Source organism: Ochlerotatus camptorhynchus, unplaced genomic scaffold (genome assembly GCF_037179485.1).
Source record: "Ochlerotatus camptorhynchus isolate MF236.1 unplaced genomic scaffold, CSIRO-AGI_Acam_v1.1 ptg000045l, whole genome shotgun sequence".
NCBI classification, from domain to species: Eukaryota; Metazoa; Arthropoda; class Insecta; order Diptera; family Culicidae; genus Ochlerotatus; species Ochlerotatus camptorhynchus.
Window position 1 is genome coordinate 3,499,073 of NW_027040536.1, and position 18,156 is coordinate 3,517,228.

The 18,156-nt window shown below is 36.8% G+C and overlaps 1 protein-coding gene and 1 pseudogene across 3 annotated transcripts in view; both read right to left on the minus strand.

Moving 5' to 3' along the window:
- LOC135715218 (ankyrin repeat domain-containing protein 29) overlaps window positions 1-18,156 on the minus strand; it is a 533,429-nt gene that overhangs the window by 258,180 nt on the left and 257,093 nt on the right. The window lies entirely within an intron of this gene.
- LOC135715416 (U4 spliceosomal RNA) lies at window positions 17,419-17,550 on the minus strand (annotated as a pseudogene).

Sequence of the window (18,156 nt, forward strand, 5' to 3'; positions counted from 1 at the left end):
CTTTTAATGATAGCAACAAATCTCTGTACTGCTACTGATTTTCTCCAGAAATTTCCTTCAAACTACCTTAGGAAATTTCATGCAACTCACAAAAGGTTATTCAAGAATTCTGACTTCCCCTGGAATATTGGTTTTATTCGACTTCTACATTAAGATTATTCCGAGTTCCTTCCCTAATAAAATTAACTATAAAATAGAGCTTAACGAGGTGTTCATTACAAATCATATGTGGGATAGTTGACCCATCCGGGATACAGTACGTTAATGGTATTTGTTTAATAGGGTTCTGATTTCGGTGGAAAACTCATCGACTAAAAATAAAGGTTAGCGTGACCTTCCAGCTAATTCTCAAAGAGCATCTGCTTTCCAGTGGAAATTTATTATTATTATTATTTAACTTTATTTAGGAGGCTTTCAGCCTTAGGCTGGTTCGCCTCCAACCCAGTGGAAAGTTTATCAAACTTCTTGCAAACGGTTTTTGCGAAAAAAAAATCCCGAAGCTTTCTATCTGAAACATCCAGCAAATTTCTCGGAAATGTCGTGTTTTTAGACCATCAATTTATTTATTTTTTTCTCAAAAGCTTTTTAAAAACTTTTCATTTGCTGAAAAAAGATCGAACATCGGTTCAGTATTTAATAAGTTATGAAATTTCAAAGTTGACAGTAACACTTCAATCCTAGATATAAAGGTTGTGAGCTTTCGCCTTTTTTCTATTTTTGCTTCACTACGCGGTCTTGCTGGGGAAATTCAATACTTTCATAATATTAGATCCAGGTGATTGTGCTCAGTTTTTGCTATTTATTTGTGTAATTCGTTAGATATGTAGAGTGGTAAAATGTGCTGTTTTTGTTGATGATATTGTCTACACGTAGATCTGAAATTTTTAGAGAGGGTCCGGGAAGTTTAAAAATTCGGCTTCGTTCAGGAATCACGTCCAAAATTTTTAAAATTTATCTGCACCCTCCCAGTCGGCGTCGCCGGGATGTTCTGAGACATCCCATCTCTGATCATTAGAGTGGGCCATCGTTATATGGAAACACGCAAACTTTACCGCACCAATCGAGCCAAACAACCCTTTTTTGGTTCCATTTGAAGTCCCAAACAACTGTACAAAATTTGGGGACGATTGGTAGTAGCTCGGTTTTCCGCATTGCGTTTAAAATTTGCATGGAAATTAGTATGGTAAAACCAACTTTTTGGCATTTTTATCCCTAGAGACCACAATTTTGCATTGATCGTCCAACTTATTATGTACAAATATAGTCCAGGAGGTACGTAACAACTTTCCCAACGGGGTTAGAATGTAACTTAAAAAGTTATAGCGATTCAAATATTTATGGTTTGAATTAAACACCAAAAATCCCTTCTTCTGCCAACACTGCCAGTACGAATGGAAGTCAGATTCCAAACTGAAATAATATTGGAGTTTCTTATATTACCGATTTGGTTTGTTCAGATGAATTATTCAAAAAACAATGCTCTTTCTCACATGTGTAGTTGGAGAGGAGGCGGAGGGGGGGGTGTTAAAAACATACCCCATCCTCCTCACTCATATCAATAGTTTCAGTTTGAAATAATTTCGGAGTTTCTTATTTTATCGATTTGGTATGTTCAGGATGAATTATTCAAAAACATTTGCTCTATCTCATAAGCGTTTTTAGACAGCGGGCTGGGGGGGGGGGATGGGAGGGGGGGGGCTCAGTGTATGCAGATTTTAAAACGAAAATTGTTGTAGTGTAAATATTTAATATCAACTTGTCGGTTCATTTGTTAGTGAGGAGATGTTTGAATTATTAGCAGCTGGGAAATTTCTAATTTCTATACAGAGCTTTTATTTGAAATATTAAAATCCGAATGGCATATAGAAAACACAGAAGTAGTCGTACATCAAGAACCAAACACAAGAGAAAACGAAAACTGCCTTCACCAGTTTCGTCTCAGACACAGGTACAGTCGGATTTCGCTTGCTGGGCTAACTTCAAGTTAGATTATTTCAATTCGATACAACGAGTTACTTCCTTGATGGTTGTCAACGATATGGCTGAATGAGGGGTGAAGCTAATTTCTGACTTATCAAGAAATCCACCCGAAACCTAGTTCAACAGCAATATTTGCTTCAAGGGATAGAACAGCATCGAAAAGAGTACCCTGAGAAATCGTAGAATATATTAAAATGAAATATAATCATTACAATCCAATGACATTTATATGAATATATCTCATATTGTATATTGCACCAAAAGAGTAGGGAAGAGAATGGTATTACTCGCTTTACAACTGCTCTTATGAGATTAAGCTAATGTTTTTGAATAACCCATCCGACCAACTCGAGAGATGGGAAACTCCGATGTTATTTTAGTCTTTATCTTTACTTTCATTGATATAAGTGAGCGCCGGAAAGCATACAGTAAGCCCCCCATATTGTTTTTGAATATTTCATCTGAACATACCAAAATGATAAAATAATTAGCTTCGAATTTGGAGTCTGACTTTCATTAGTACACCGGCAGTGTTGGCAGAAAAAGGGATTTTTGGCATTTAATTCGAAACATTGATCTTTGAACAACTATAACTTTTTTTTAGGGGCATTCTAGTACAATACATTTTGGAGCAAAGTTGTTAGGCACTTCCTGGGCTATAGATTAAGTATTTAGATGTGTGTTTTGTGCAAAATTGTGATCCCTAGTAACAAAGACGGAAAAAGTAGGTTTTCCCATACTAATTTCCATACAAATTTCAAATGCAATGCGGAAAACCGGGCTGCAACCAATCGTCCCTAAATTTTGCACAGTTGTTTGGGACCCCAAATGGAACCAAAAAAACATTGTTCTCAAAAAACGATCATGATGACCCATCCTACTGATCATCCTTCGGAATGGAAGTAAAGCCGTTGGTCCTCGGTTCATGAGTTGATGGGTCGATAGGTACGGTCCAGGTGTGGGAGCTGCCTCCCTGGCATTGGTAGCATTGGTACTCAGTACGGAAAACAAGATTGACGGAAAACAAATCAAAGAAAAAAAAATCTGCATCCGAGATTTCGAAGAGTATGTCATGTCATAGAGTTGTGATGTTTTGTCTAAGCCTGTGATTTTCTATACCAGAGATTAGGAATAAAATCTGATTCAGAAATCTCGTTCATAATCTTAAAAGGATCTCTTAATCCAAGATATTAAAAAAAAATCAAAGTTTCAGCCAGAGCTGGTAAATATCACGACCGTCATGAGACAGTGAGAAAACAGGCCCTCTCACTATCGCGAGACGGAACTACGTATCACGAGATTCCTTGTCATTTTCCAATGATCAAGCACTCATGAGAATAATTCTTATGCGGTTTTCACATCAACATTTCTAACTGATTTAGATTAATTTAAGCAAGCAACCGTGTGTAGTAGAGTGAATATATAATTAAGATTTTCTCGGTACAATTAACTTTAATAACAATAAATAAGCTAGATATTACGATGACCACAAAACTTTCACTTTCTGTCATGACAAAAAATTCGATGAGATTTTGATAAAAATATCTATCACCGTTTTCTCATCCGATGATAGTGACAGAAGTATCTCTGTAAGTTTTTTTTTTTTTTTTTCGTTTTTTCCGTCGATCTTGTTTTCCGTGCTGAGCACCAATGCTACCGACGTGCCAGGAAGGCAGCTCCCACACCTGGACCCTACCTATTAACCCATCAACTCATGAACCGGGGACCAACGGCTTTACTTCCCATCCGAAGGAAGGCGTGATCAGAGATGTTATGCCTCAGAACATCCCGACGGCGCCGACTGGGATTGAACCCAGGCCTGCTGGGTTCTCTGTAAATATCACGTGAGATTTTTTCAGTGAAAATGAGATTTACCAGCCCTGGTTGCAACATACTAAGAGAATTTATTTGAGAAGGTAGGGTAGCTGAAGGATTTCGCATTTAATTTTTATTTATTTAATTTATTTATTTATTTATTTATTTATTTATTTATTTATTTATTTATTTATTTATTTATTTATTTATTTATTTATTTATTTATTTATTTATTTATTTATTTATTTATTTATTTATTTATTTATTTATTTATTTATTTATTTATTTATTTATTTATTTATTTATTTATTTATTTATTTATTTATTTATTTATTTATTTATTTATTTATTTATTTATTTATTTATTTATTTATTTATTTATTTATTTATTTATTTATTTATTTATTTATTTATTTATTTATTTATTTATTTATTTATTTATTTATTTATTTATTTATTTATTTATTTATTTATTTATTTATTTATTTATTTATTTATTTATTTATTTATTTATTTATTTATTTATTTATTTATTTATTTATTTATTTATTTATTTATTTATTTATTTATTTATTTATTTATTTATTTATTTATTTATTTATTTATTTATTTATTTATTTGTGGTCAATCAAAAGTAGATCGTTTTGTAACAATGAGAGCTACATTTTTTTTGTCTTACTGCTAAATCTATCGTCAGAGGGGTACATGGAGTCCTTGAGCGCTGATTTTTGCATGACGATACATCATGTTTCAGAGCATCTATTGGTTAAATTTGAGCACACAAGGACTATGTTTACCTCGGAAATTTCCCCTATAAGATCTGTTTTTCCTTGGATCAAGAATACCAAAACTTCTTAATCATCTGAACAAGCGACACGATTGTTAAAATAACAAGCTCATGTCCGGAGAATTTCCAAACGAATCTTGTTCCAGTTAATGTGGAACAGCTCTATTGTTCTTTAAAACACAAAGAAAAAATGTTTCAATAACAAACTGTAAGAACAGCTGCTTATTCAAAATAATTTTAATTTTTATTGTTTCTGCTGTTGCTGTTGTTGTTGTATTTAAGAGGTTTTACAATATTATGCATTTGCCTGTTAGATAACCTTTAAGGTGATTCTCTAAAGAAGCCTTACCATGCAACTTCAAAAGCACAGATCTATACAGAGCTGGAAAAATGGCCTATCTGTTTTGATCGATTCTCTTCTTCAACTTTCTCTATTGATAACCACGGCTATGCAAACAGTTTTCGTGCTATTTTTGCCACATTGCATGATAAAGGAGGTTTTTATCTATCGTTCAAGTGGTCAAATACAACAGGGAATGTTATTGCAGCTAAGTTATTAACAAAAGAGAAAGTCGATGAAGAGAATCGATTAAAGCTGATAAACCCTTTTTCCAGCTCTGTATAGCAATGTTAGCTTCAACAAAATTTACAATTATGAAATTAGTACTCTCTGTATGTAAAGACCGTTCCGATAATTATAAATACACCAACGATGAACCGTCATTTAAAACTGCGTGAAATGTTTCACAAAATTATGGCTGCATCCTGATGAAAAATGCGTGGCCTTACTCCTGAACAAAGAAAACGGATTGTGCACAAATGGTGTACCGTGAAAGGACTTTCCTTAAGAAAACTGGTAAAGGAGGAGGGTGTGAGCGTTGGAGCAGTACAAACCGCATTAAATACGGAAGTATGAAGAATCATGCACTTTCGAAGATTCTCCGAGGCATGGAAGAAAACCTGGCCCCGTTGACCCTGCAGTCGACTGGAAGATAAGAGATCGTTTTAAGCAGCATCCATCAGCATCAGTGCGAGATGTGACGAAAAAGATCCGTACTTCGGCAACAAATGTCATGCGGGCCAAGAAAATATCGCAAGTAACAATTCACTAACCATTAAGCATCCACTCTGATTTATGATGGTTTTATAACGGAAATGAACAATCCATTTCTCGATGAACATTTCAAATGGTCCTATCTGCTTTGATCGATTCTCTTCATCGACTTTCTCTTTCGTTAATAACTAAGCTGCAAAACCTTTCCCTGTTGTATTTGACGTTTTGTACGCTAGATAAGAACCTCCTTTATCAAACTATGTGGTAGAATTAGCGCGAAATCTGTTTGCATAGCAATGGTTATGAAAAGAGAAAGTCGATGAAGAGAATCGATCGAAGCAGATAGGACCATTTGAAATGTTCATCGAGATTTAGTTTAAATATAGCATTTCAAAGTGTAATACATTCCTGCTTAGTCATTCAGCTTAATGCTGTTTTAAAAACCTTTTATAGTCTGGCAAGAAAGTCAAAAACTGTCTTGTTTTAAAAATAAATTTGAAACAGTTATCAATCCCTCCTTAAAACTGTTTTGAAATTCAAGCATAAACGTCATTAACAATTGTTTATTAATGTCTTGGTACAATACTTTATAAACGTGTTCTATCATTATAAAAGCAACCATTAAACCATTAGGTATTGCTTAGAGCAAAATGCATTTATTGTTGCTGTTCAGGCTTTTTAAAGTGCATTATTAACTCCTTAATTACTCTGTTTACAAATTGAGCTTAAAAGATGGTTCGTCATAGTTAATAAATGCCAAATTAATGACAAGGAAATCTCGAAGGATAGACGAAGTAGGATTCAAGTCGATTTCAGCCAAATTTACTTCTCTAGAAGAACCAGCACACCATCAACGACTGACCATCTGGCGGAGAAGAGCAAACTGAGTGGGGCCATCGAGTTCATAAAACATTGTCGAAAGTTTAAAAACATACCAGTCTTCTCTAGATCTTGCGAAAAGATGACAACCGACAGCAAACCACTGAAACTGTTAGTTAGCGGAGATTAGCTGGTTTCCGATCCATAGCAGCGATTTTATTCGGCGAAAGAATCAACTCTTCGAAAATTTCATTTAGGCGTACATCCCTGCATCGTTGGATGGTGTGGATGGTGACCATCCGGAAGAAGGGGATCTTTTTCGGAAATGACAGTATCGCAAACTGTCTGAGTAACTGCTCCCAATCTATCGGGAGAAAGATAAACAAACTTTGACGTTTAACTTTTTGCAGGCAAGTTTGCCTCCATAAATACTGCCATAAATCTGAACGGGTTAGGATCAAGCAAAATGGCTTTAGATAAAAACAATTCAGCCTGCAAGTTTTCTTCATAAAAGCCATTTTAAAACCTTATTAATTTTTTAAGGAATTCTTGAAAGCAAAACAACTTTTTCACTAATGACCCATGAAAATCAACTTTTATGCCACCGCCATGTTACAATTAGTTTGCTTGTTTTTTACAATCTTTGATTTTCAATCTAGGGGAATTTACGTATTCTCGGCAACCTAAGCAGCGACCTTCTTTCTATAGCCTTTTTCTCTAAGGAGCGCACACATATGTAGTATTGGTTTGTTTACAATCTTTTGCTGCCAGCTGCTCTAACAATTTCAGTCGAAAGAATTGTCAAAAACTGTTTTGAAACGCTTTTACAAAGCTCCAATCTTCTCTAGTGAGAGCGAGTATTGTCGGCAACCAGTTTTTCTTCGGCAACCGTTCGATTTGAACTGCATGTAAATCTGCTGTTCTATTATCGGCAACTCGAAATCAGCTACAATTTGTAGTGCGTGTGTTTCATTTCAAGAAAACCTTGCTAGATTGCTTTTTCTCAGTGGTAAAAATATAGTCAAATTGAAGCTGAAAGCATAAAGAATCGTTTGCATGCATTCAGCGAAGTGTTTTCGTAAGAAAATCCAGTGAAAATAGTGTTTCAAATTGGGTTGCCGAAAATAGTCTGGCATGCCAAAGCCGTCATTTCCCCTATATGTCCTTAGATATAACCATATTTTGGTAAATTTAGCAATGAGCAAACATTTAAATGCGAAAAAAATAAAAAAAATCTCGGCCTAGCTCGATCGGAAGAATAATTTTTTTTAATGTTAAATAATGAGTCAATTCGACATTTTACGAGGGCGTACTTATTTTTTTCGATGTTTTCACGTGCGCTTTACATAACATTTAATAAGGCACTAAAACTAGGCCACCTAATGAGAACTATTGTAATAAATTTGAATATTCAACAAGATTTTTATGCCATCAGTTTCTATTTTTAATTATTTTGATAAGCTCGGATTCATAAATCCTTTTCTATCTTGATTAATGCTTTCCTAGTGGATTCAGCATGCGGCTAGGGGAAATGGCTCGGAAAGGGTTTTTATTGTTGCTAAATAGCTTTTATCGTAGCTTTCAAATGGTTCTCAATGCGTTCGTCATACAACCTTTTGCAGTAAATCAATCTTGAAGAGCTTCGAGAATACACCCTTCAGAACCTTCTCCAGGGTGGGCCAACTAGACATATTCTAGTCTTAATGAGGTTTTGGTGGATGCATTAATGACAAAATAGCCTTGACCAGGGTTTTATGAATGTTGTTTTATAGTTGCTTTGTAGTATTTCATAAAACTTAAAATGTTACTTGGGATTGGGATTGGAAACCCATCGGAAGCAGAAGTCACAAAAACGAAGCAAAAAGCAAGCTGCATTTGTGAAGATGAGAGCTAGAAAACAGTACGACTCAATGCTGGGGAAAAAATCGGGTTGTATAATCGTGGATTATGAGACATACAGTTATGTTCAAAAAATAACACTTGTTAGTTAAACAAATAAAAAGTGGAATAGTTCCAAGTTTATGCATTATTCCGAAATTTATTTCAAAGTCAACATTTACAGAAGTTTTAATACACTGACACAGGGTTTCACTTTAAAGAACTCATTTATTTGTTATCAGAATTTTAGTACATTCAAAATAGTCACTGTTCAAAAAATAGCAGTAGTTCAGTTCAACAGTAGGAAACCATAAATACAACGGTAATCGGTTATCAACGTCTTTCAACTTACGAATACACCAGTACTTTGTAGCATAACCGTTGTTTTTTATAACGGTCACGCATATTTTCTGCATTGAATCCTCATGTGCTTGACATTGCGAGACAGGCATTGCGGGCCAGAAATCATGAACTACCGTCCACAACTCTTCCCCAGTTTTTGGCTTGGCATCTCCCCACAGGTTTTCAATTGGCTTGAGGTCAGGAGATTGCGCTGGCCACTCCATAACCACAATCTTTTTCGCTTAAAACCATGTCTTAGCACGTTTACTTGTGTGTTTTGGATCGTTGTCCTGCTGGAATAACCATTTCAGTGGTATCTCCTCCTCAGCATAAGGCAGCATTACTTCATCAAGGATTTTGATGCACCCATGTTGATCCATAATGCCAGGTATAAGATATACCGGTCCAACACCATAGTAGGAAAAACATCCTCAAACCATAATTTTTGCTCCGCCATGTTTTACTGTCATCACCGTATACTGTGGTTGGTATTCCGTGCCAGGTGGACGTCTTACATATTGACGACGACCTTTTGTCCCAAATAGCACTATTTTGGACTCATCACAACACAAAACATTTCACCATTTTTCTCTGGACCAGTCGACATGGAGTTTAGCAAACTTCATGCGATTTGCAACATGACGTTTTGTCAACATTGGTACCTTCCGGGGACTACGGGCATACAGTTTGGCAGTTTGGCTAATAGTGACATTGCTCACGCTAAGGTTCAGATCATCTTTAAACTTTCTGGAGGTCGTAGTTGGATCAATCCGTGCCAGTTTTATTATCTTTCTGTTGATTCTGTGGGAAGTACAACGCTTCCGGTCTCGAGTTTCAGCCTTGGCTTTCCATTTTAATGCATTGCTTATCATTTTAGCGGAGCATCCCACTGTTTTCTGTATCCTTACCTTGCTTGATTAACATTTTTATCTAATTCCGCCGCTCCTCGCTACAATGCTTTCCACGGCCCATTATGCTATATTAGGGATAAAAGTGACACATTTTCAATCCCATATTATGATTTTGCATACTAATTGACTGATTAACCGTAGAATAAACTTTCATAAAATATGGATGAAAATAAAATTTAGCTAGAAACAATCACAACTGCTATTTTTTTTTTTGAACAGCTTAAAATGGACGTTGCAACAGGTTCAAATCAAAATGTAAACAAAGAGAAATCGTAACGCTACAAGCAGTGTCTCATATTAAAAGGAGATTTCACTAGTACTCGGAAAAAAATCCATTCCCGAAAACGGGAACGGACCGTGAACTAAAAATCACGGCCAACTATCCAGAACAAAATTTTCTCAAATATACACCGTGAACTCTGGTTCACGGCTGTGGTTCACGAATATGGGAACTCTTTTTTTTCCCGTGTATGCATATAAATAATTGGTTGCTTAAATTTATTGAACACAACTGTACGTGAAACTCGATTATCAGAATCTGCCAGGACCGCAGTTCTACACTTCGCCCAAAGGAAAGGATGTTTCTGAATCGGTCAAAGCCATTTACACCGAAAAATTTGGCAAGAAGGTTATGGTTTGGCAGGCGATATGCCAGTGTGGAAACATTTCTCGACCATTTATAACGACAGACACAATGTATGGCAAAGTTTACGTAAAGGAATGTTTGCAAAACAGATTACTACCCTTCATCAGGCAGCATGACAAACCTGTAATCCTTTGGCCTGATCTTGCTTGTACTATTCAAGAATTCGCTAGAGTGGTACAATAATCTCACATTTGTGCCAAAAAAGATGAATCCGCCAAATTGCCCTGAAGCTCGCCCAGCGAAACTTTCTGGGCTATGACAAAAACAAAGCTTAGGAAACATGTTAGACTAGTGGATAGAGTTGAAAAATTCAAGAAAGGTTGGTCTAAAGTGGTAAAAATGGCAGGCGAAGGTACTGTGAAAAGCTAATGTGCAGTGTCAATGGAAAAGTTAGAAAACTCGGCTACTCTCAATAAAATCCTGCAAATTTAGTTGATGTGTGAAAGAAAACATGATAGTGAACAACATTGGAAAATAAATGGCCTAAAACTTTACACTAGTTTAATTTAATTCACTAACACTACACATTTTATAATTAGCGAACAGTCTATAGTAGCGCAGCAAACAAGGAGTAGAAATTTCGTATTTGTATGTTTTGTAGAAGCTGACTTTTGTGCTTTTGAAGTATCACGCTAAGGCTTCCATAGAGTATCACCTGAATTGCACTAAAAACCCAGACGTATTTTCAAAGTTGAATCTAAGATAAACAAATATATTTAAAAAAAAAACTTATAAAATGCTTAAAAATTGATTTGACATCATACACGATTTAATCTGTAATAACAAATTCAATTTGAAAAGCCTTACGATGTAATCCAATTTAAAATGTTAAACAACACGAGGGTAGTTTTTCCCATATAGATCGTAAATTTGCATTCTATACGATTTAACCTAAACATACGTAGCAAATTTACGATAATATCTGTACTTTGCTAAACGACTTGTGGTTATCTAGCAAGTGTTTACACATTTGGAGATGCACCCGGTCTCAAAACTCCGATCTTAAGTCTTGATTCAAACCAACAAAACATGGAATAACTCTCCATTCGCAATTCAATGTTAAAAAAGCTTTCATGTGCTTTTTGATCAGAGATTTTGTTATTTCCTTGAGCTTGGAGATATTTTCAATCAACTCTTGTCTTATCCACAATGCTTAGCAATGTACATAACTTGATTTTCATTATGTTGGCACTCAGCACGGCTTGGCAGAATGCCTACCAACCCACATTGCAAAGTAATTCCATTTAGTACGACAGATTGTACAGATCAGAAATTTAAATCAACATGAACTCGCAAACCATTCGAACCATGCAATAATTATCCAGCAATTTGTCCCCACATTCGTGCCACTCCATGATATCATCAAACTTTAATAAGCTACAATCACCAGCCCTCGCCATTTGCCTTTTCACAACTGTCGAAAAATCGCTGTAATCTTGTCTACAGCTACGAGCACGGAGAAATGGTGCAACTATCAAAAAGAGTCGAACCGCAGAAACATCGCCTTTTACGAGCCGTCAAGAGTGCCAACCACTTTGCCAGGCACTGGGTTATGGTATCACTTGTACGCTGCCAATTTGCATAAACATGTCTCAGCTGTTAAATCGCGACATTTTACAGCGGTAACCACTTTTGTCTGCTAGAATGTAAGCAAATTGTATCCTCTGGCATGGCGACAAGACTACACAATTATCACCGGCAACTACTGCTGCCATTGCTCTTCCGGAGCCCGTAATCTCGTGGAGTGAGCGACATCGAATATGGCGGAAATTATGCTCAGCTACATATGATTGATGTAGCACTATCTCTGTCTCACGTCGCCGTTCTTCAAGTTATTGCGCGCGCGGGGAAATAAATGGAAATGCATTAACTTGACACTCTAACGAGATTCATATCGTACAAGCTGCCACCGCCGTCGACGACGCGACGAACCGACAAACGAACAGTTTTATGTGTTGGAGCTATAATAACAACAGCCGGAATCGTAAAGTGCTACCGTGAATTGCTCTCATCGCTACAAAGTGCACAAATACTAGACAATCACACCAACGACCAACCATCAGTACCATCACCATCATCGTCATCGTGTTGCAGCTTCAGACTGCGCAAACCCTGGTTGAGATACCTGATGCTTACGCGATCATCTCATAAGGATGATAAATGAGCGCTTTTCAATCCTGCTGCAGTGGAGCGATGTCTCTATTAATTCGTCCTACATCTCCTTCCATGTACCTTCCTACCAACATCCGAATGACGGTGCCGGCTATATGAACGGAATTACCGGGAGACCATGTGGGCCGATTTCAGTTCTGTGGCGCCTCATTCCCGACACGTCTACAAGGCACGTCTAATGAATTCATTCCCGTACTAAGTAATACATCATTTCTTGCTCTCGCGCTCAAACCCGAAACACGCACCGGAGAAGGTCACCATCGTCGTCGTCGTCGTCGTCGTCGTCGTTGTCGTCGTCATCATCATGCCGCATCGAGCCTCTGTCTGCTGACCTATGACGGTTGCCTGCGGCTAACGTGAGAGTAAAATCATCATCCCGGACCAGGATCATTGAGGCTGGGTAGGGTAGGATGATCTAAAACGCACCGCGCTGTTTTTCATAGCACTCCGATGGTCAATTCGTGAGTAAAAACTAGCATTCTGGCACATGGAAATTGGAAAGCAATGAAACACCGCTGGGCCCATTTTACCCCAGGGGTTGCATTAGTGACTGTTCTCCCCTATGTACCGCTTCGCTGATGATAACAGTTTAGGATTATGTCTTCAAAAGGGCTTGCAAAACTCTGTGCACTCCTACTCGTCACCTACCTAGCACGCTAAGCCATCCATAATAAACACTGGATGCTGGATGCTGTTGCTGATGATGAGGCTCGCGTTCAACGCGGTTATCACTAGGTGGTTTGGTATACATTAGTGTCTCATGTGCAGGTTGAAAATCTAGAACTGGCGTTTGGGTTCGTAAGCGCTGACAGTTCTATTATGTTTATGATCAGCTCATTACACGTGATAGAATAGTGATTCGATGGTTCTGCGATTCACTTTAGAGGAACTGCGTCACGTACGCCAACCGACGAATCGATTTTATTTTTGCCTCTCCAAATTCCATGAAATTTCGCTCACGCATTTTGACTAACGCCCAATTATTCAAAGTGGCGTACTCGATATTTTTCATATTTTCAACCATAGCACGTAAACGGCTCATCTAATCAAAATGACCCCTGAACAAAGTTGTAAAAAATTCGATTGCATTTTCGAAAATAAAAAATTATACACTGAACAAAAAATTAAAAAAATTTAATAAAAATTAGAAAAACATGTTCAAACCTTTAATGGCAAAAAAAAGTACAAAGTTTATTTGAAAGCTAATAAAAAATGATAACCTTTCTAAAATTGGCACATTGGACAATTTAAAATTTACCAAAACCGGAGCAACTATTAGTACAAATTTCGAATATTTATCCACAAATAATATTTATTGTTTTTAATGCAGAAAAATTATTTCATTTCAGAAAATCGTTTCCAATGCGTGAAAAAAAGTTATTGAATTTATTAATGTATGTTTTGTATGTTGTGTATGTTTTTTTTTTTCTAAAAACGCAATCCAGTTTTTTTATTTGTATCAGACGTCATTCCGATTTGATACACCGATTTCGTGGTATGATTTATTGAAAATATCGATACACCTTTCTGAAATAATAGGCGTGAGTCATCGCGTGAGTCAAAATGACAAACTTAGCGAAAAATTATTTAAGTTTCATAGAATTCTGAGAGGCAAAATCTAAAATTTGTTTCCGTGCAACAATCTGACGACCACCCAGGATTAAACATTGTGATGGAATGAGTGACGACTGCAATTCGATGATAAAGGTTCAAATGCTAGCTACTATAAATCTTTTCGGTACATATGTTTGCACCAACTTCAGAGTTGCTAGTTTGACACTAGTATCACAACTGATATCAAAAGTCTAGTAGTTTTTAAACCTTAGAAAATCAAAAAACAACCACTTAAAGAACCATACTTTTTAATTTACTGTGGTATAGGACTGGAATTTAATTTACCACCAGTACAAATTGTTTGGCACTTTGATTATAGGGTTTTGAAAAAAATGTTGAATTTCTTATTGACCACCCCCTAGTTTGAACTAGACCTGTGCGCCGATCAAAATATTTACGGCGGCGGCGTGATATGTTATTTTCTGCCGGCGGCGGCGGCGTGGCAGCGTCACGCCGTTTGCTTTCGGCGGCGGTGGCGTGGCGGCGTGGGTCGGCTTGAGTTTATTTTTAATGATTTAGAAAAAAATCTTTTCAAACTAATCGCACATGTACAAAAAATGCTACCCACATTTGAGTTCAGATTACTCAAAATCACTATAACGTAGGTCATCCATAGTGTGAATACATTCTGCAACACTTTCCTGGGGAAAACTTCTTGAAAATTTAAGTCATTGTCATTAATAAAGAAGTCATTGTTTACAAAAGCTTTTACGCCCTAATTCCAGCTCTTTTTTTTCCTTTAGTTGTTTTCCGTCGATCTTGGACACCTGGACCCTACCTATCGACCCATCAACTCATGAACCGGGGACCAACGGCTTTACTTCGCATCCGAAGGAAGGCGTGATCAGAGATGTTATGCCTCAGAACATCCCGGCGGCACCGAATGGGATTGAACCCAGCCCTGCTGGGGTGAGAGGTAATCACGCTTACCACTAACCACCGGCGCCGCTAAATTCCAGCTCTATCTAGAATTATAGTTTCAAAACCACGACTTAAAAAAAATCACCTCAAACAGCTCAAGAAAGTTTAAGCGGCGCCAGTGGTGTAGTGGTAAGCGTGATTGCCTATCACCCCAGCAGGCCTGGGTTCAATCCCAGTTGGCACCGCCGGGGTGTTCTGAGGCATAACATCTCTGATCACGCCTTCCTTCGCAAGGGAAGTAATCCCGTTGGTCCCCGGTTCATGAGTTGATGGGTCGATAGGTAGGGTCCAGGTGAGGGTGCAGTCTCCCTGGTGTCGGTAGCATTGGTGCTCAGCACGGAAAACAAGATCGACGGAAAACAAATCAAGGAAAAAAAAGCTCAAGAAAGTTTCGCAAGTCTTCAACTAGCGCCCACTCATGTTCTGTGAATATGAGATCGCGCTTATTAAGACGATTCAATAAAGCATTCGCGCCAGCTCTATTTAGTTCGAGACTTTTCATCATCTTAAGTAAGTAATGCCAACGTGTTACGCTGATTGTTTCAAGTGTTGGGGCTTATTTAGGTCCACCGTCAAATTGAACATGGATACAATGTTACAACACACAAACTCGCAAGTTGAGCATCTAGCTCCTCCTCCATACTAGATAACGGGTATTGCTCATCCATATCAAGCCAATCTCCAGATTCTTCGATATCGGTTAAGATTTATCTGTTTATTTTATCCAGTTCGACTTACAATTCCGGACCTCGGTATCACCTGGCCTCTTCTCAGCCTCTGACATGCATAACGAGCAGAACACTTTCTCCTTCATTATTGGTATTTTCACGTCACTCTTAGTATACATAATTTTTCCAAAGTATTTCCACGAATCTCTTGAAAGGTTTTTTCCTCTCGAAGTATCAATCGACAGAAAATTCAAAGGAATTTGATTTAAATTCAAATTCGACATTGCGGAAGTCATCGTGAATGAGAAACAACACGTCAAAAATCAAATGGGTAACTGAAGCGAGACCAATCCTCTGCCAAGAAGGAGGGTTGCTGAAGCCGCCACCATTGGTGGTGTCAGCTCTGTAGCCTACAGTTTTTATGTTATGTTTATGTGTGCACGTTTACGATGAAAAATCATAAAATGTGAATATTATTAATATTATTAGCATGCCGAATTAAAAAAAAATTAAAGTACAATAAACATTTGATTCCTAAATGTACGCATGTGTTGAACATAAACTCATTATTATCTTGTAGCGCAACAAATCTAACATTTATGTGAATGAAGCTTAATTGTTCAATGTCAATGTTTGAGGTTACTTAAACATGAGTTAGGTGTACTTCTTTTGAAACGTCAAAGCATGAGTAGTTGAGATTTCTGAATATGAGTAACATTGACGCAACAATAAAAAAATAAAGGTTTATCTCAATTTTGAGTTTTCAGCCCATTTGTTGACTCAGAAAAAAACCAAAATGGAATTGTGAGCAGGCCTGAAAAATCTCATTACAGCTAAACCGCTACTTTTCAAAATTATGAAACTATGAGATAATATAATAATATTTTAAATGTAAGATGCAAGAAGATGAGGTGAAGTTTGTGTAGACCACATAAAACCTGTAAATTTTGCATTTAGAGGTTCACAATCAGGCATGGAAAATCATTTGCATTCATTTAGTGCATTCATTTACATTTATTTGTTCCTAATTTTTTTCAACAACAGAATTCCGCAAAATAATGTATAGATTTTTTGTAGGCTTTGTTGTTAACTACAACTTTTGATAACAACTCAAATCCGTATCTCTTATGCATGACGAACCAGAGTGAACAGAAGCCACTACTGTTTTTCAGTGAATGTATTTTACATTAACTGAAAAACAGTAACAAGTTCTGCCCGCTCTAGTTCGTGATGCAAAATAGATACAGTTTTGAAATACGGGAAAAAGTTGTAGCTAATCACAATATCTACAAAAACTCTATACATTATTTCGTGGAATGCTGTTGATGAAAAAAGTTAAAGGCAAATGAATGTAAATGAATGCATGAAATGAATGTAAATGATTTTCCATGCCTGGTCACAATTAGCAATTTTAGTTGAAATGAGATATTTCGATCAGTGAGTACCCTTCGTTATAACTAACAGCTAATTGGGTTCTTTAATTTTTAAAAATGTATTCTATTTTTAATGCAGATTACGAATATGCATTCACCTCCATACCATCAAAGATCCCTTTGCGACAATCTGAAACTGAAAATGACAGGTTTTATGTGTCATACACAAACTTTTCCTCATATTATTTCTAACATATGAAAATTATTATTAAAATATCTCATAGTTTCATAACTTCTAAAAGTGGCATTTTGCTGTAATGAGATTTTTCAGCCCTGATTGTGAGAATGTAAAAATACGAAGTTTGTCTTTCTGTCGTAGAAGAAAATTTGAAAATTTTGAAGAAATCATTCGAAAATGGTGCAAATTACAGTCGCCGTGGATATAAAAACGTACCGCAAATTAAATGGTAATTGTTTCGCATTTTGTTTTATTTTAAATTAGTTTTCAACTAGCAATAATCGCACCTCGGTTGTACCTCATTGGTTACGATATCGCCACTGCGCAAAGTTAAATTTTATTTTAAATAAAATGCTTGATTATAATGCTTTTCAGTTTTTGGTTTATTAATCATAAAGAAAAAAAAAAGAAAAGAAACGGAATATTTGCCTATATTCACCGTTTTACTCAAAATTTAGTTCTGGCTATAAAGGGTGATACGGTCAAAATTTGGTCAATATCAACTTGACGTATTTCTTTCAATTTTGCATTTAAAAAACCTGAACACCCCTCATTTTGAAGGTGTGTGTGTGTGTGTGTAGAATGTTGCTCCTATTTTGATTTTGGAATTCACTCTTCAGTTGTCAAAATGCCGTCCAAGCAAGAAGAGCAGCGTATCAAAATTTTGCTCGCGCATCGCGAAAATCCGAGCTACTCGCACGCAAAGTTGGCCAAATCGCTAAAAGTTGCCAAATCAACCGTTACAAATGCAATTAAAGTGTTTGGGGAACGTTTGTCGACAGCCAGGAAGTCTGGATCGGGGGGAAATCGAAAACCGGAAGCCGCTGAGACGACAAAGAGAGTTGCCGGTAGTTTCAAGCGAAACCCTAACCTCTCTCTCCGAGATGCCGCAAATAAGCTGGGTGTATCGTCTACAACCGTGCATCGAGCCAAAAAAC